We start from the raw sequence: 20,725 nt of genomic DNA on the forward strand, positions 1-20,725 counted from the left end.
ATTTCGCCTAGTCAAAACTTAATTTAAGATATCTGAAAAGGAACATGTAGATATCGTGAATTAAAGATATCTTGAACTGGAGTTATGACTAGTCAGAATCAAATTGAAGATATCTCAAACTAGAATTACAGATACCTACAATTCAATTGCAGATATCCGTAATTCACATATGGCGCTTTTCCACTACACAGTACCAGCTCGGCTCGGCTCGGCTTTGTTTGGTTTTCCACTCTGTAAAAATTGTGCCTGTACCTGCTTCCAGGTACTTTTTTTCATACCACCTCCGGCGAGGTTCTAAGCGAGCTGAGGCGATACTAAAATGTGACGTGAAAACACGGCGGACTGCTGATTGGTCAGAGAGAATCGTCACTATTCACTGTGTCATCATTGCACGCGCCAGACGGAGTATCCTGAATAAAAAACAGCAAAAACAAAAAGAAAAACATCCAAAAACAGCATACACTCGATTTCCTCCATTGTCCTGTGTGTGTGGGTAGCGGGTGTGTCTCGTGCGTCTCGCGTAGAAGATTAAGTCACGGCAGTTTCCTGCGGCGTCGCTATGACGACTAGGTACTATTGTGGAGGTACTATCTGCAATGGAAAACGGAGCGAAAAGCGAGCCGAGTCGAGTTGAGCTGGTACTGGTAATGGAAAAGCGCCAATAGTGGATATCTGCAACTGAATTGTAGATATCTGTAATGATAAACCCCATACAAATGAATGGCAAAAGTGATTTCATTTGTCCTAGGAAGAATGTCTTTGTGGATATCTGAAATGACAATTATGGATAGGGATAATGTAGTTGCGGATATCTGAAATGTTCTTTTTGACTAGGCAAAACTGAATTACAGATATCTGCAACACATATCCAGTAGAGCTGCGCGATTAATCGTTAAAAGATCGCGATCTCGATTCAACCCCCTGCGCGATCTTAATCCTGCATTTCTACGATTCTGCCAATGATATTCAACTAGATAACGCGCTAGGGGTGGAACGGATCGCACTAGATTCGGTTCGGCACGCATGTGATTCGCGGATTAACTGCTAAATTTAACCATCATAGAGTGAAAGTTCATAATTTGGACGTGTATTGACATGCCAATTTACACATTCAAACAATTTTAATCGCGGAATCCGAAAACCGGGACTCGCGCGTTATCTGTGCTCACAGCCACACACACACACAGAGAGAGAGGCGCATTTCAGACAGCGCTCGAACGGACACATAAACACAAAATTGTCAAAATACCGGTCTAAATGACCGTCTCGACAAGTATTCTCGTTTATGTCATATGTGAACAGCTGAGAAAGAAATTGACATCTGTCAGTTTTTTTTCGGTCCGTGCAGTCTTAAAGTGACAGCACACACTTAATATTATATACTGTTTTCTGTGTCATTGATATAAATAAAACAATAAAATACAGCTTTAACAAAGATTAAACTATATTTAATTTATACAATGACAAATAGTGTTATTTTACATTTGAGTTTAATTCTTAATTTCTGTACCTGAATATACTGTTAGACTTTGTAAACTTTATTTAGTATTCATCTCTGCTTGTAATTTGTCTATTTGTTCTTATTTTATTACTGACTGTTCACTTGTTTTAAATAATGTGTGAACTTTATCATTTAGGCTAGTATGTAGTTTTTAATGTAGTAGCTATCGAAAAACTTCAACTGAGCTTTAAGTAATAAATGAAAAGCAAAGTTATTATAAACTTCTCAATTAAACACTTACCTTAAACTACAGTATGAGATAAAAACAAAACTGCTCAATCACAAAGTACCAGCGGCCAGACGAAACAAACGTCTATAAAAGCAACGCTATTCAACGCAACACCATACCCAAAAATGTTGACAGTGTTTCTTGCTAAGAATCTTTAATAGGTCTAGTCTGGCGTAATACCTTTGAATGTTGTCAATGTTTAATTGTCATTTTTTTATTTATTTAAATATTACATTCTTTTTGTTTACTGCATTTATTTAAATTTGACTGAAGCAAGAGTATTATGTCTTATTTTGTTTCCATCTTGTTTGGTAACCTAATGTTCAGGATTTGTAGATCTTTAAAATAATAAAGCTTTTCAGAATCGTGAGTGAATCGTGATCTTGATTCCAAGCAAAAAAAAATTGTGATTCTCATTTTAGCCAGAATCGTGCAGCTCTAATATCCAGTCTAGCTGTTAAATGTTAAAATGGCTTGCCATAGTACCAGTCTTTAACAGTAACACAGTAGTGATGTATACAGTGGTAATACTGTGGTACCTTTAGGCCTATATGTATTAATTAAATATAATATTATTTATAATGTAATGTCATTTTAGTTTTATTAGAGTTTTATCATTTTGAATTAGCTTTTATTTGTACAGTTTCCATGTTCATTTTAGTTTAATTGTTAGTAATTCCCCTCTGTGCTTTTGTCATTTTATTAGTTTTTTTAAATATCGCTATTTAGGTTTAAGATTAATATTTCAGTTTTAGTTAAGATTTAGAGGTATTTACAGTAGTCAACAACATTTGAAGTGGATCAAAAAAGTTCATCAAAGTTGTCTAAGACAAGAACGGGTATTGTTCAAAATTCATGTATAACTTTGAAGAAAGTTTTTTGATCCACTTCAAATGTTGACTATTGTATTTCTATTTAATAATTTTAGTTTTTTACCAAGGCAACATTTCTTGTTTTCATTCAGTTTTATTTTTTTCCCCCAGCTTTATTTCATTTAACTGAAATGTAGTAGGCCTAATATGTGCATACATTTTGGTGGATTACAGTTGAAGGAGTTTGAAGTTTGTGTCTTTGATTTCAGTTTCAGTGAGTGATACAGAAAGCCATGCAATTTTGACCTGTGCAACTAAATCTATTAAGTGTGAGACAACTTGCACGAGCTCCTAATGTAGTCAGCACTCACCCACATGAGGACGCAATAACACAATTAACCAATCACTGATCGCCTGAGGACAGAGCACATAGCCTACACTTATATCCAATAGATAAAACTGGATTTAAAAAATATAGCCTAGCCTAATTCGATATATTTTTGTAATGGCTGTAACAAAATGCTTGTATCATATGGTTAGGCTATATACCGTGGTACATTCGTTTAGGCCTATAGGCTTATACAGCGTGGCATAATATTAAAATCATCAAATTCATTCATATCATGGTCGTCGAGGTATTTCAATGGATAAGTTAGGCCTACCATGAAATGGTTCCAAAATCAGCCTTACAAAAAGTAGGCTACCATGGAAGAGCAATGTGACTCAAATCTAATACAACCTTACTATAAAAAATTACCATGGTATTACTCGCGTGGTGTGTACAAAACTCATCGTACTCCAGTCTTTTTTACTCGTTATTAGTGAAGCATTACTGGTACACATCCTTGAATATGTTATTTCCACGCTAAAAGGTAAAAAAAAAAATGCTACTGTCATGGTAGGCTACTTTTAATTTCCCCTGTCCTAACTTATCCATAAAGAGCACTTTTACCACTAAACCTGTTTGTTCTCTTTCAAACATTCGCTCGGTATCTCACTATGGGAAACGCCTCTGGGCGTGACAGATCTGGAAGTACCAATTACACCACGTCTGTCAGTTGACAGACCAATCACGACAGTGATGCGGGAGTCCCCCTACCCACATATATACCACTGTCAGTGGTCCCTACTTCATTCTTCGATCTCTTCCCCGTGAAGATCAAATTGGAAGCTATCTTTCAGTAGGACCTGTCTCGAAATAGTTGTTTAACGGTTCTGAGACGAGCCGTCAAGGTACGTCGCTGAACGCAGCTATTTTGTGAGCGGGTTTCTTTTCCACTGTAATAGTGTTATTTGATTCTGGTATACTTAAGAGAATTAACGCGTTACGGCGAATTCTTTTAGATATTCCCTTATTCTGAGTTGCACGTGTCGGTGAGCTTAGATACTATTATTATGGCTACTTCAAGTTCTGCAAACGGCGGACCGAAAGCAGAAACTTCTCGCCCGTGTGCGTGCGGCTCGATGATATCGGGCAAGGATCCTCATCCTTTATGCATCGCATGCCTGGGGGTGAGACACGCACAGGCAGCCCTCGCTAACCCCGAGGGCTGTCCTCACTGTTCTCTCTTCCCGTCGAGGGTGTTAGAGAGAAGAGTGCGTGTCGCGGCCACTAACAAGGGAGATCCCTGCTTTTCTCCGCCACCCGCGGAGGAGGCTAAACAGCCTCCAGCGTCCTGCAGCTGGGGCGAATACATGGACGAATTCTCCCCGCAACTACCTCCCCTCTTTGGATCCGTAGGACTTACGGATGTGAGAGAGGAGGATGACGAGGACGACGAGGCCATCGCTCGTTTGTTAGAGGACGATGGTGAGGATGGTGAGGATGATGACGAAGATGCGATCCTCCCGCCAAATCCACCGCGGCCAGACAGCGCGTTAAGCGAGGGTTCACCCTTCCCGGCTCAGGCGGAGCTCGACCTGCTCGAAATGTGCCGGAGGGCGGCGGCAAAACTCTCCATAGACTGGCCATCACAGCAGACGGACCAGGGGGCAGAGAGAGATCTCTATGACGGCAAGAGACTGCCGTCACGTGCCCCACCAGCTGAGCAGCTCATTCCAGCGGTCCCCGCGTGCGTTTCGGAGATGAAACGTTTCTGGGATAAGCCATTTTCTCACAGAGTTCCCGTAAAGGGATTTTCTAGGCTGGATGTGGATAAAATGGAGGAGTTAGGGATGTCAAATCCCCCTCCTGTCGAGCTGTCGGTTGCACATCATCTCCACCCTAACCGCAGGACAGCTTTTTCCTCGGCTTCAGCTTCGCTGCCGGGACGCACTGATCGTCTAACGGCCTCAGTGTTTCAGAAAATTTATCGCTCTTCTGCACTGGCAGTGAGAGCTCTTAATGCCACCTCTCTCCTCACTGCTTATCAGGCAGAGCTTATGGAAGAGATGGGGAGGCAAATGGATGCTGGGTCACCAAACCCAGCCCTCTGGGAAGAGATTTGTGTTATTGCAGATCTCAACCTGAGAACTTCCAGAGGTGCGGTCCAGAGCTGCGGCCGCAGCATGGGCTTGGCAGTGGTCGGCGAGCGAGCTCTCTGGCTGGGGCTGTCAGGGCTGTCAGACAGAGAGAAAGCAGACTTCTTGGATGCTCCAGTTGAGCCCAAAGCCCTTTTCGGGGCATCGGTCACTGCTATGAGAGAACGGTGCGATCAAAAGAAGCAGGAGGGTGAGGCTTTCCAGACCTGCCTCCCTCGCAGATCCACCGTTAGGGCTTCTCATCCACCACAGCCTAGGTTTGAAGCCCCACAAGGGGGTGGTCGGCCAGTTTTTAGAAACCCCAGACCTCCTCAGCCTCAGCGTTCTGAGCCACAGTCAAAGCCAGCTCAGCCAAAGGGGTAAACCTTCCTTCGCGGCGGCTGCAGCCAGACACCGTCCTGCAAACCCTCAGGGAGGGAAGAAACGGCGGGCAACCTAGTATTTCGTCAGGTTCAGAACGAAGGGATGAGCAACAGCACTCACGGAGTATCTGTTGCTATCCTCCCTCAAAGAGAACGGTCATTTTCTCCCCCTCCAGCCAAGAGAAGGCGCCGGACAGGGAAATTGTTCACAAGTTCTATAATGACCAGTTCAGATGTGAAGTTGGCACCAGTTCCCCCAGTGCCTCACAGAAAAGTTTCCCTCCCTCCACCCACGGGGTTACAACAGAGGGCAGAGGGCTGTTTTCCAAAAGACATGTGTGCTATGGAAATAATAAACACGTTCCCTGTGCATCCAGGCAGTGGGCCGAGGGCACAGCTATGTTTGAAAATAAAAACACACACAAAAACAAAATTGTAAAAATCAGAGCTGCAGTCCCCAGCACTAGTGGACGAGAGCTGCTGCGGTCCGCTCGCTGCTCAGGCGGAGAGCTGGCGCGCATGCGCAGTACACCCCTGGGTTTTATCCACAATAAGCCGGGGTTATCGTCTGCAATTTGCTGTAAAACCTCCACGTTTCAACAGTGTGTTAATGTCAGCAGCAGAGGGGGAGTCAGCTCAGGTTGTGGAGGAAGAAATAGCCTCTTTATTGAGCAAAAGAGCTATTCGAGTTGTGCCGCCGGAGGACAGCCATCAAGGCTTTTACTCCCGGTACTTCGTTATTCCCAAGAGAGGGGGGGTCTCCGTCCTATTCTCGATTTACGGAACCTCAACAAACACCTCAGGAAATACAAGTTCAAAATGTTGACATTAAAGACGTTATCTCAAACTATTCGTCCCAAGGACTGGCTTACGTCAGTCGATCTGAAAGATGCATATTTTCACATAAGCATCTACCCAGCACACAGAAAATTCCTCAGGTTTGCCTATCGAGACACAGCCTACGAGTTTTTGACAGTCCCCTTCGGCTTGTCTTTAGCGACCAGGGTTTTCAGCAAATGTGTGGAAGCAGCGTTCACACCGCTGAGAATAATGGGTCTAAGAGTGTCAGCATATTTGCACGATCTGCTGCTGTGCGCGCCGTCATGGCAACAGGCAGAGAGAGAGACAACAAGGCTCGTGTCTCATTTGCAGAGCTTAGGTTTCAAGATAAACGAAACAAAAAGCTGCTTGGTGCCTACACAAGAGATAATTTACCTGGGTCTCAGACTAAACTCAGACCTATATCGAGCTTCTCTGTCCGAGGAGCGCGTCAGGTCAATTCGCAGCTGTCTATCCCTTTTTCAGAAAGGAAACAGAGTGTCATTCAGACTGTGTTTACGTCTTCTAGGTCTGATGGCCTCGACAGTTTCTGTCATTCCCCTGGGACTGTTGCGAATGAGAGAGTTTCAGAACTGGACGGCGGCGCAGGGCTTGTGTCCAAAACGCCATCTCAACCGCAGAGTGATAGTGACGTCACGTTGCATGCACGCTCTCCTTCAATGGAGAGATCGGTCCTTTCTCGAGTCAGGGACTCCGCTGGGAACAGTTTCTCTGAGAAAGGTGGTTACGACGGATGCGTCGCTCACAGGTTGGGGTGCAGTGTGCGAGGGCAGGATGGCGAAGGGAAAATGGCCCGTCTCGCTACAAAACGCACACATAAACTTCCTGGAACTGTTAACAGTTTTTCTGGCTCTGAATCATTTTGTGCGGTTCTTAAGGAACCACCACATTTTGATCAGGTCGGACAACACAACGACGGTGGCATACATAAACCGCCAGGGAGGCACACGTTCCCATCGGCTTCACAGTCTAGCACAGAAAATAATCTTGTGGGGCGTGAAGCATTTTCATTCACTACGGGCGACCCACGTCCCGGGAATAATGAATGTGGGGGCGGATCTCTTGTCCAGGGGGAATCCTCTGTATGGAGAGTGGACTCTCCACCCTCAGGTAGTGAGCCAGTTGTGGGAGAGGTTCGGCCGGGCTGCCGTAGATCTCTTCGCCTCGCACGAAAACACTCAGTGTCCTCTGTTCTTCTCTCTGGCGAGAAGCGGTGCGCCTATGGGTGTGGATGCTCTGGCGCACCCGTGGCCAAACGCGCTACTGTACGCGTTTCCTCCACTGAGTCTGATCTTTCCAACTTTAAGAAGGGTAAGAGAGTTCGGTCACTCGGTCATAATGATTGCCCCGAACTGGCCAGGGAAGTTGTGGTTGACGGAGATAATACAGCTCCTTTACGCACAGCCCTGGCCCCTCCCGTTGCGCAGGGACCTTCTCTCGCAAGCGCGCGGGGAGATATTTCACCCAGCCCCAGACAAAGTGGCTCTTTGGGCCTGGCCCGTGAGAGGTTAAACTTGAGTGTGACAGGTTTGCCTCCTAGGGTGATTGAAACAATTCAGAACGCGCGAGCTGCTTCAACGCGCTCGGCATATGATCGGAAATGGGCTGTGTTTGAGCGATGGTGCGCACACAGAAATATTGTTCCTTTTCTCTGTTCTGTCGCGGATACGTTGTGTTTTCTGCAGGAACTTTTGGATAAGGGCAGAGCCTTTTCAACTGTTAAGGTTTATCTTGCCGCAATTTCTGCGTGTCATGTGGGGGTTGACAGAAACACTGTAGGTCAACACCCGCTTGTATGCAGGTTTATGAGAGGTGCACGACGTTTGAACAGGGTTTCAAAGCCACTGATTCCGCCGTGGGATCTGTCGGTGGTCCTTAACGCACTATCTCAGCCCCCTTTTGAACCTATAGAGAGTGTTGAATTAAAGCTCCTTTCGCTAAAGGCTGCTTTATTATTGGCTCTTTCGACCGCTAAGCGGGTGAGTGAACTTCACGCATTTTCGGTGCATAACTCCTGTATGCAGTTCGCTATGGACTACTCGAGAGTAACTCTCAAAAGTAATCCAGCGTTTGTCCCTAAAGTTAGCGAGTCAGCTCTCTCCTGTAAACAGGTGGATTTACTGGCTTTTCATCCACAGCCTTTTCTCTCATCAGAGGATGCGCGGCTTCATTGCTTGTGCCCTGTCCGTGCGTTGCGTCACTATGTGGACAGAACAAGAGCGCTAAGGAAGAGTAATCAGTTGTTTGTTTCATGGGCTGATTCTCATAAGGGGAAACCTATTTCGCGTCAGCGCCTGTCCCACTGGGTAGTGGAAGCTATTATATTAGGTTATAATAGCAGTGGTCTCTGTCCTCCGGAAGGGCTGAGGGCTCATTCTACCAGAGGTCTGGCTACCTCATGGGCACTGTTTAAGGGCGTTTCAGTTCAGGACATATGTGCTGCAGCAAGCTGGGCTTCGCCTCACACATTTGTCCGATTTTATAGACTGGATGTCACTGAGCCATCACTGGCTCATTCCGTCTTAAGTGTATAAAAAAATAAAAAAAATAAAAATAAAACACTCTTCGGGGATTGTTATGTTACATACATCACAGTTGGTTGACAGGCCTGCTTCAGACAGCATATCTGCAATACGGGAGTTGTCTATATCCCATAGTGAGATACCGAGCGAATGTTTGAAAGAGAACTTAAGGTTACTTACGTAACCCCGGTTCTCTGATAACATGAGTGAGGTATCTCACCACACGTCCCTCCTTGCAGTGCACGGAGAAGAGATATGCAGAGAATGAAGTAGGGACCACTGACAGTGGTATATATGTGGGTAGGGGGACTCCCGCATCACTGTCGTGATTGGTCTGTCAACTGACAGACGTGGTGTAATTGGTACTTCCAGATCTGTCACGCCCAGAGGCGTTTCCCATAGTGAGATACCGAGCGAATGTTATCAGAGAACCGGGGTTACGTAAGTAACCTAAAGTTCTCCACACAGAAAGAGATGGATGTAAACAGACCTGTGTCACTGCTGAGGCTGCGCGCGTGCCCGTGTCCCAAAGCGCGCGTGGAGCTCTGTGTGGCCGCTTGCGCTCCGTGGACGCAAATCTCACAAACATCATCTTCATTTCCAGGTCAAGCCCTTCTCAAAACTTCACCGAGCAGCGCTTTTACAACTCCGAAACTTAAGAGCGGTCCGATACTTTTAACCCCCGGACCGTTACACACACACGCGCGCGCGCGGTCATTCACCTGACAGGTCAAAGTCGACCAGTCACAGTATATATATATATATGTGCAGATGAGGAGCACGTGTGTTTGTGTCCTGGGAAGAAGAGACCCGCAAATTACAGTCAGTATAATTACTGCTCATCACGTGCATAAACAGGACCTCTTAAACCATTTCCTGTTTGGAGAGGCGTGAAAGATAGACGCACAAAAATGCATAAACCATATGAAAAAGACAGCTAAACAAAACACGGAACTGAATTAACAGTTTGTTATTTAAATTATTTTTATTCTCTGGAAAGAATATTTTGTCCGATTTTATTTTAACTTCAGGGGACATTTTTGTTTCAGCTATTCTGTCCCAAAAGTGAAGTGAGGTCGAAAGACAAGCACACATTAATCGATTGCTGGCAGGGAGACAACACAATACATGTTAGTCTTTGGAGAACACACACAAATAGAGCTGACTACTTTTGATCATTTCAAACAGAGGATTCAATCCCATTAACTGATCCATTAGCAGAGATGTAGAGGCTACAAGTGAATAATTCTACTAGCCTTGATCACTGATAATGTGAGGCAGACAGCAGAGAAAGGAAATTACAAATTATTCAGTTAGTGTTATTAGGAGACTTTAACGTTCAGTTAAACTTAGCATTTTTACTCCAGTAATCTTAAATCTTTATGAATGACGTGAGGGAATGTGAAAATACATCATCATTGAACACTAGAGGTCGCGGTTTACATACTTTACTAGTAGTAACAATCCACTTAATTTAATCTCATTCGTTTTAAGTGATATTCAAGGTGCATGTGTAATTAACATGGCTGTATGACTGGTTTTATGATTAGATGTGTCCTTTTAAACGAGGTCAAGATTTATTGCAATATAAATTTCAGAAAAACAAACACAAAAGAAAAGAAAAAACTATTTCCTTACAAGAACTGGCCTCAACTTGCCTAAATGCGATGTAAACAGTGACATCACACTGGAAGGAGAAGTTTAATAGGATTCCTGGTAACACTTTACTGCAAGCTCTCATTACTTAACGTTAGTTAAAGGCAGGGTAGGCGATCTGGTCCAGATTTTGTTTTTAGTTATGCTGGTTGAAAGTCTCTTCACATCCTGATAGCAATCACTAAGTTAAGTGTTCTAAATGTATTTATGTGTATATTTATATCGTCTTTGTAGGAAGGCGTTGGACCATAAAATGTTCGGTCCGAATGCAATGATATGATGTCCTACCTGCCTGTCAACATATGTGTATTTACATACCTCTGCGCACCTGCTCGCGCAGACATCACTCGTCATCAGCGAGTTTCATGAAGAGAGACAGATGTTAGACAGACGTCAGTCACAGGGCGCCGCAACCAAAACAGCAGCCGCCTTTTACAGTTCCTCCTGAACTAAAACAACAAGCTTAAGGCTGATTTATACTTCTGCGTCGGACCTACGCCGGAGCCTCTACGCTGTAGGCAATGCGTTGGTTTTCATTTATACTTCTGCGTCGTTGTCCGCGTTGACGCGCGCAGGGGGAGCATGTGAAACCCGAGGGAGCGGTCCTAGCAGACCAATCACAGCGCTTGCGTCCGCGTAGAGTTGACGCGTTGTTACATTTTTGGAGAGGTGCACGTCAGGGTACACCGAAGGGTACGCGCGCTACACACAGCCTACAACGTAGCTACGGCGTATGTTCGACGCAGAAGTATAAATTGGGCTTTATGCTGTGTTCATGCCATAAATACTGTCATTTGAAAGAGATGGAAACCTGTGACTTTATACTCTGAGCAGTTTGTGACTCGAATGTATGCGTTTCTTTATCAACACTATCAACGTCAATATGAATCCACAGATGGTACAGGTCAGTGCTCTTTAAGTTGTGTTCATTATTATTGCAATGTAATGTGCTTTGAAACACATGGTAGAGATAAGGTAGTTTAACGGTGTCTCTGTGATGCTGTTGTTTGCTCCCTGCTGTGTGTGTTCATGTGTTTTGAAGTCAAGTCAAGTCAAGTCATCTTCATTTATATAGCGCTTTTAACAATGTAGGTTGTTTCAAAGTGTATAATTTATGGTAACAGAGATTGTTTTGGCTTTATAGCGGTTCTTTAGTAAAGTTATTTTCCAGCTAAGGTTAGTTATGATTGATTCGCTTACGTCGCAACAATCATTTGTTATTAAATTAGGGGCCGCTAAGACGACACAATTCTCTCTACACAGACTTTAAACGCGATCCTGTGAGAAACGCTGATGGCGTTCACATGCGCATTAAGAATTTGTTCTATAGTTATGTGCGTTTGAATATATGTGCGCAGGTTTGGAATTCCCTACAAACCAAGCCTAAACAAAGTACTGGTGTTTCCTTATAATTTTGATACAGAATTTTATTTTATTTTATCAATTCGGGGTAGATACACGAATTGAGTTTCCCGACAACGCTTTATCTGTAGAGTGGCAAAGGGATCCTCCATAGGGAGCGACTAGTTGGCACTTCAGCACTGCGTTGTCATCGGGTCCAGGCGCAGGTCCTTCATCAGATCTGGATACGGCCTGGATCCGGCAGGCTGCGGGAAAACCTCGGGATAAACAAAGACACTAAAATTAGCGTAGATGCCATTCTTCTTATGATGTAACGAGCCTTTGAAGGAGGCGTGTCTGGAGACACTCTGAAGGGAGGGTGGGATCTAATCCTTTCAATATAGCTTGTTATTGCTATAGCCTCTCTGAAAATTGCAGTAGTTATTGATCTTAGTTAATGTTAGTTAATAACATTTTTACGGGAGCCTGCAGTTTACATTAAACGGGTACAAGCACCGCCGGGGAGCAGCCTAACAGGGCTTGACGCTTACTTTTTCCCAAGGAGCACATGTGCTCATGAGTTGAAAAATGTAGGAACATAATAAAAAAAAACTTTAGGAATACAATGAAAATGTATCAAATAATGTGTCTTACCTTAATAAACGGATACAAGGAGACATTACAAGCAAAATGATGACACATGCCTTGCCGATGCTTTTATCTTATTATATGGTATTGTCACGGCATTGAATTAAGTTACAAAAATAAAATGTTATCCCTTATACACAAAAAGTGTCCTCAGACCTCCAGCACTGAGCCCAAGTGGTGCTGCAGAGCCAAATGAAGTCCAGCCCCCCCCTCTCTGAACGTAATGGCTGGAGTTTGACCTAGTCCAGCTGACCTGCTCTACCTCTGTGGATCTAATGGGTGGAGTTATATTCAGTGATTGGGGTTAGGGTTTGGTTGAACCGTCTGGACGTCAAGCTCCACCCATTGGTACTGCAGCCTCTGGCAACCGGTAGCCCCGCAGCACTACCCTAAAACTCGCCCTTAACACGCCTCCAAAACAACCACACAAACTCACCATTTCACCAGTTGCCTGAAAACTGGCTAGATCGCAGAATCAGCAGATAGAAGCGAATGGTATTTACTTAAAGACTTAAATTATTAGTTCACTTCAGAATTAATATTTCTTGACAATTTACTCACCCCCCTAATGGTTGGTCTAATGGTTGAAGGCCCAAATTGCAGTTTTCAATGCAGCTTTGAAGGGCTTTACACGATCCCAGCCAGGGAATAAGGGTCTTATCTAGCAAAACAGTCTGTCATTTTCACACACACACAAAAAAAAAACATTTATATACTTTTTAAACACAAATGCTGATCAGTTTGGTGATCCAAAACCATTATGGTGATCAGTGTTTGCTTTAGTTGGGCTCTTGACCCTTAAATCATTAACTTTACATTTTGACTGGCTGTTGTATCTGAGTTATAACAGCCAAATGAACAAAGAGAAAATGTGATCTGATGGTGTTTGTTGTGTTTTAACCAACCCAGTCTCTTACTACTGCGTATCTATACCACGAGTTTTCATTTTCATTTGGCGTAGTATTTACAAGCCAAAGTCACATTTTGCGTTCATATGGTACGCAAAACCCTCCCGTTAAACTTCTATTGATGAAAAGTGCGTATGGATTGCACGCAGAAATGTATTATAGTCAACGTCATCGTCCCGCCCCTTAATCATATGAAGATTCACGATTCCATCTTGTGCAGATGCCGAAGGTGCATGCAGAAATACACGTAATTATTATTATTTTTATTATTATTTATTTATTTATTTATTTTGTACAGAAACATAACTCATAATCTCTAATGGGGACGAATGTTGTTACTACATCTAATATTACACGCTTGCTCATTAATAGTCGGGGGACTGTTTTTACAGTTTAATTCTAAACAATCCATTTTCGGGAAATGTTTGCAGAATTTTAAATAATTCAGTGTGAATAATTTATGCTAGTTATTGTAGTTATATATCTGTCTGCTTTATTTATTCTGCTCTCTGCTTTTGTCTTTTTGACTCATACACGCATTTTTGTTTCTTTGTTTGTGATTGTATTTGGAATGGTAAAAGTATTAACTAATAATAATAAATTAATAAATTAATAAAAAAAGGTACATTGGCCTGAATTTTAGTCATTCGCTGCTCTAGGAAACACCCACTACCGCTTGGAAACCAATCAAATGTTTAAACATTTTCAGCGCCCTCATCACTTCCCGCCCCTCAATGCAGTGCTCAAGTTCGCCTCTTCCATTGAATAATCAGAATACACAAGTAAGTATTTAGCAAAAGAATAAAACATTTCAGTTCTTGTTAACCCAAATTATTGTAAATGCAAGTGTTAATAGCTTCCGATATCTAATGTGTGTCAATGCTGTCAGCATCAAACGTTATTCTTTAAAGTGAGCATGCACATGTAGCCCTACAGTTGTCAGGTGATTAATGTCTGTTTAAAATAATTCATTATTAAACATTTTAGGTTAAAGGTGCTGTATGTAGCTTTTCTACCAAAACGAATCCTTTTTGTATTGCCTGTGTGTGAAAGGGTTGTAATCTCACATTAAAATTATTCACTTTGCGGGTTTTGCTATTACCTCTGAGAGCAAGTATTCTTATTTTTATGTGAAGGTCCCGGGTCGGATTTACCGCCAGTGACGTGACTGACGTCACCTGCATGCGCGCTCCCGAGCCTCTACACTCGTCTAGCCTACTGACTTTGCACTCAACAGCGACGACACTGCAACTTATGACATGTCTGATAACACTAAGAAACGACCTGCGCCCAGCAAAACACAGACTCCAACACAAACTCCACATATTGATAAAAAAAAAAAAAAAGTTTTTTCTGCTGAAGCTCGTAAGGCCAGACGTGAATCGGATGAACTTCGGGTAAAAAAACACGGATCAGCATCGGCAGGGCATTTGAATCATGGAGAAACCTTATCTACAAACCTAGAATGTACATTTCCTGAAGAAAATGTGAAGTGGTGTTTGCAGTGGCAAAATTCGGCACGGTTGATAGGGTTCCATAGCCTACTTATCATAGTACGAGCATGGAGCATTAGTTCAACGTCAAGCTGATAAAAGTAGCCTATTATTGTAACGTTGCAGTGGGAGTTTACCTGAGTTTCCAGCATGTCTGCATGATGCTTTCTCCCGTGTGTTGCGTGGCGCGTCTCAGTCTGGCCGGTACCCACAGTGCTCGGTCATAAATTCGAGCACGCGTAAGAGCACGCGCTTGTAAACTTATTGGTTGCAATCTGAAACATCACCGCTAGAGGCCGCTAAAAACTACATACAGCACCTTTAAAATGTAGTGTAAGAGTTTGCTGTGCGGAACAATTGTTTTTTATTGATGCACCATATGTTTGTGGTTACCTTATGGTGAGATAACTGCACACTGCTTTAAGTCAATACCAGGCATTACGTGTAGATCACAGATGTGTGGATTATTCAAATCTCTGTAAACCTGATTTAGCCCAAATTGTTTTTTTATTTTGTAATTCCCCCCATTTGTTTACAATAGAATAAAACACAACTAATCAAACATGCAGGCTTTAATATATGGTAATATATAAAGTACAAATATACTAATATGTCACCTACAGATTTCTGACTCACTTGTTTTCGGAATTAAAGGCAAAGGGATGTTTGCGTGTGTGTGTGTGTGTGAGAGAGTGTGTAGAGATCTCCTGGCCACCTGGGTCTCTGGCTTGGAGAGAGAGATGTGAGCAGATAAGAGTCTCTTTGAAACCCTCTCCTCGAGTTCTGAGATGTTCTCTGTTAACCCTCTGGGGACCAAAAACGCGCCCGCGCGTTTTGCTCGTTTTTTTTTTTTAGCAATGAAAATAAACACAAAATCAAATAAGCTTTTGTTTAGCAATTTCTGCTCATATCTAACGTTATATATATATATATATATATATATATATATATATATATATATTTGTCAAAAATAAAGTCATAGACTAAGATGTTAGATGTTCCAATGTTGGCTATATTCAAACTAATGAATACATATGATAAAATGTAGGCCTATAATCTTTTTTCTTTTTCTTTTTTACAAAGAAAGAGTACACTTGAAATATTGTTGAAATTGTAATTATTGTTGTAATTGTAAAATTTTTAATAAAATAGCAAAACATATTTACAAGAGAGATGTAAGCGAAATATTAAATGGTCAATATAAGTCTTCTTCTAAATACATCTTTTGTCCTTGCATTGTGGCTCAGTCAGTGTCACACCTGAAAGAATGGCTCATTAGGCAGAGTCATTATGCAGAGTGGGTGTAAACTACTCCTCCCACTCGCATATTGGCTTTCCAAGCAAAACCTGTTTTACACCATTTAAATCAATGTATTTTTTTTTGTGAACGATAAAGCAAGACTATTTTCACATAATTTTGAAGCTAGAACTCAAAGGGACAACATCCATTAGTTAAAAGTCTTGTGGACACATATTTAATATGTGTTTTGTGGTCTTAATTCAGCAACTTTCATTTAAATTTTTTCCAATAACCACGCATAAACATTATTCTCTTAAAAATACAAACATCTACATACAAGTTGCTCGCATATTATGGTAGCCCTGTTTGCGCTATAAGAGTGAATTTACACCTTTGCCATTAACATGTTTATAAATAACTGAAAAAAGCACAAATGTCAAGGCATGTCAGAACATCTCAAGGGCCCCAAAAACACCTTGGTCCCCAGACGGTTAAGTATCACTTGGTAACAAACTTGTCAAAAGAGATCAATTCAGTCCAGACTCACGGCGCCATGCTTTAATTTACAATTATGAGTTTAAGGGTTAAAAGCTTCCTTAAAATTTATAATGACAAGTAATCATGAGTTTTGTCCATTCGCTACAGTGCTCAATTCATGTGGATTAGTTTTACAATCTCTTTATGAACTTTTTGAAGCGCCAAAGTGGTAGTTGCGTAGCTGTCAATGGAGAGTACAGAACTGGCTCATATTTCAGCAAAAATATGTTCATTTGTTTTCTGAAGATGAGCGAAAGTCTTACCGGTTTGGAAATTGTAATTACTAACACAATTTTTATATTTGTGTGAACTATCCCTTTAAGTGAATATGAATAAGAAGTGAGTTACTGTCTTACTTGGCAGCCCAAGCGAAGGGCATCCGGTACTGGCCCAGCCGTTGGCACGTCTGCTTGGCAGTCTTCAGGACTTTCTGCACTGTCTGAGAAACAGACAAATAAAAATACATGGAAATATTCTACAGTACATTCTGGAAGCATTTAAATCTGAATTAACAAAAGCCAAAACCTCTGGAAATACTGGAAGTATGACAAATCATGAGTTAATGGAATAAGAAGCCACGCTTTAACTATTAAACATTACTTAACAACCAACAACTGTATAAATACAACACATCTTATATTATCTTTATACACTATTCTTGTATTTTCCCCATCAGACTGATATTTAAAATGTTAAAGTGCACTTATTGTCTGTTATGCAATGCTCTGTTCAAGTAGAAAGACATCATGCCTAAGAAGATTTTACAGTTCTCTTGAAGAATGCGTGTTATTCAGCAGCAGACCTTGCTGATGTCGGAGGTCTTAATGTAGGGCTCAGCGCAATGGGTAATGCCATTCTGTAAAACCTTTTCCACCCGTGCCAGCAGGAAGATGTCTGTGTAAGGGTTGGTGACGGAGAAAATACCCTGGATGAGACAAAAGTCATACTGTGGTTGTACGTATATTCTTAAGTAAAGAGGAAAATTAAATATCCTGAGATGATTATTATGGTAAGTGGTTTGTTGATTATGGAAGTTCATTGTAATTAAACGTAATCAATCCTTCTTCTAAAACATGTTTTTGTCTGATTCACTATGGTAAACCTAGTATAAGTTATAACCTGTCGGGATGGTTTTCACTGGAAATTGCGTACTGTACGTGCGTCGCTCGCCCGTGCGTGTCTCGTCATATCCGTAAATAGAGAAAAGTGTCTCTCTGGCTACTTTGACGCAGGCATGGTGAGGTTAGTTGTCACAACGAGTGAGAAAGGTTGACATAGATCAGCTAAATCTCAAACCTCTGACCAGAGGAGAGTCCACTGACAACAAAAGAAACGTGACAGAGCTTGTAATAAAACCAAATTGGCTTGGCTTTTCAGAGATGGCAAGAATTGAGGGATTTGTAATGCTGTAAAAGTGACGCGGCGATGTTGTTTTTATTACTCAACAGGTGAGAAAGGTATTTTATTGAACAGATAAACTGCCATAAGTAGCTCTCTAACAGAGTTCATTGTAAAACATTATCTATTAATGCTGGGTACACACCAAAAGATAATCGGGCTGATTTTGGGCCGATTTCCCCCCTTCCGACAATCCTAACTATGTCCCGATTATCTTGATGGTTCTACAGATTATCTTATCAGGTTTTCCCTTGGTGTGAGGTGTGTTAAGAGTGTCCGAACCTGATCGGAAGAACGTCGGAGCCGCCCCTATCGCAAATCGTAAATATTCAACATGTTTAATATATACGATCAGAAATCCTGATGTGTGTGTGTGGGGGGGGGGGGGACCCCGAGGACAAACGCGCGCACGCTCTGGAGATTATCACGTGTAACGAAACAATGTCCAATCAGAAAGCGAGATGATGGAAGACGGAAGCATAACAAACGCAGTCATGGCGCAGCACAAAGTGAAATTGATGTGGACAGCAGAGATGGAGGATCAGCTTGTTGATTTGTGGCAACAGCACAAATGTTTATACAACGTGTTGTGTAAAACCTTTCCAAACACTATCATCGCAATTTCTTCCTGCATATCGTCCGCCATGCTTATTCTGAGGTCTCGCGAGATTCCCTGTGTTCACAGTCGAGACTCTGGTTGAAAATCTGTTCGTGTGTGGTGTGCTCTGTGCTGTCTTTGTCAAATCAGATTTTTCACATCACATCGACTATATTCAGCCACCTGCAGCCCTGCAAACTGCATGGATGTGCAAAATCTGAAACCACATTGACTTCCCCTATCAGAAGCACAGCAGAAGCGTCCTTCTTATTCAGCAGTGCTGGACAATGCTTACTGGGAAGGGTTGCCAGTCATTTACAGAAATATTCAGCAGACTGCAGATTTTAAAAGGTGACCAGGGTAAATCTGTCACGATCTAATGAACAAAAAGCACTTTCTTGGTTTTTAGTGATGCTTGCTAAGGCTTTTTTTTTTTGTCTGGTGGACCAAAAACAGACACACGAAAAAATCCATATACTTCCTTTGAGGAAAGGAGCCATTTCTAGTGACAAGAATATCATAGAGAGCCGAATGTGGGGCCTGTAAGCAACCAACCACATAGCAATACACTAAAGACAATAATATAATATCATATAATATAATATAATCAATTAGAGCTGTCAATTAGTTAAAAAATTACCTAATTAATCACACGTTTTTCTGTAACTAATCACGATTAATCGCAGCTTACATTAAAGTTTTTAATATATTTTTATACAGTAATAATTTTACATTTAATCTCAAAATTTATGTAGAAACAACATAAAGACAGTAGCCTATATTTTAAATGTTTGTTTAATGGCATCTTTTTATGAAAGAAGGCCAATATCACAGATACCAATTCTACTACTGATGTCTCTATGAAATATTTTTTTTCTCAAATTTATCCATTAATTATAGCCATTCAGCATTACAGTATAATTGAAAGCTATCAATTTTAACATTTATTAGACTTTTTATTTTATTTTTATTTTTTTAAGTGAACTTAAGTGAATTTAAGTGAACTTAAAACAATCTTCACATAAGCCTGTTATAATAAATGTCACATTTAGCAGTGCCCTTCAATTTATCAGAGATTTTTCTATTCGCCCAGTCAGACCAGTTCAGATTTTGACTTGACCTGTCAAAATGCACAAAAAGGATTATTATTTTTTTTACTTTTTGACCGATGTAACCTTGTAAACAGTGCTGTAAGATTTTCAGGTAGGTCTAACAGGTTGGATATATACAGAAATTGAGTAAAGTTAACAAACACTTCACAGTGATGCACATTAAATAGACCGATAGATGAATCCTTATTAAAGCTACAAACGTTATTCAGAGAACTGAGTGAATTTCTCTTTTTCTTTTGTTCTTTGATTATCCTTCATGACAGACAGCAACAGGTTTATTAGGCTGCTGTCCGCACATGACGTGGATCTGACACGCATCCTATCTTCTCACAACTCTTTATGTGTTCAGTGAAGTCTTAAAGAAGACATATCATGCTTTTAAATCGTTCCTTTTTACATATAAATCATACATTTGTAATCTATATAAAGCGGAACTGCAATGCTTGGGTCTGAATTCCTCATTATTATAGCTCCACAGGCCCCTTTTCTACCCCTTTTCTGATGTGCGTCTGAGAGCAACTCGTTTTGGTGCGGTCTCTTTAAATACAACTCCACCCCGTTCGGCCATTTTTGTAGTTTGATACCAGAGATACGATTATCTAGCGGCACAGAAACGTTTTATTCACACGTTATTAACAAAATGTCAACAACGGAAGACTTGTCCAGCCAGCCTTACATGTTCAAGCCAGAGTCGGAGCCGGAGCGAGATGAAAATGAAGACGATGAACCTGCAGAACAACGTCTTCATATGGATGTATCGCAATGGTGTGTTACTGTATTTACACATGAAACTTTGGTCTTCCGACCTTTTACCACCGTGTCGATTTATTTTGATTAATATGTGCGAGGGAGAGAGAGCAAGACAGCGTCTAGTTTGGAGACGGTGAAGTCTTGTTTACACTTTCGCCTGGCTACGAAGAGAGAGAGTGTGCGCGCGCGCGACCGGGTCCCTCTCTCTGCTCGTTCTTTCAGTTAAACAAGCGGCCTGTCACAAGCGCGGCAGTTCATCTACATTCGACGGTGTAATGAAGCGTGTGGGTTACTACA

The 20,725-nt window shown here is 41.7% G+C and overlaps 1 protein-coding gene and 1 long non-coding RNA gene across 3 annotated transcripts in view; both read right to left on the reverse strand.

The window, feature by feature from the left end:
• Window positions 1-9,440, reverse strand: part of LOC311092537 (nucleoside diphosphate kinase, mitochondrial-like) — a 94,792-nt gene extending 85,352 nt beyond the window's left edge. For both annotated transcript variants that reach the window (XM_084129346.1, XM_084129344.1), the window contains exon 1: window positions 9,238-9,440. The gene's annotated coding sequence lies outside the window, so the exon portion shown is untranslated. The remainder of the gene's footprint in view (window positions 1-9,237) is intronic.
• A 2,416-nt stretch (window positions 9,441-11,856) lies between these two features.
• LOC311092575 lies at window positions 11,857-17,498 on the reverse strand. Its single transcript, XR_014608269.1, has 3 exons — window positions 17,373-17,498; window positions 16,927-17,009; window positions 11,857-13,066 (listed from the first exon to the last, which is right to left on the reverse strand). It is a non-coding gene; the product is annotated as an uncharacterized lncRNA (long non-coding RNA).
• Window positions 17,499-20,725: the final 3,227 nt, after the last annotated feature.

Source organism: Abramis brama (genome assembly GCF_963993115.1).
Source record: "Abramis brama genome assembly, chromosome: 1".
Taxonomy (NCBI): Eukaryota; Metazoa; Chordata; class Actinopteri; order Cypriniformes; family Leuciscidae; genus Abramis; species Abramis brama.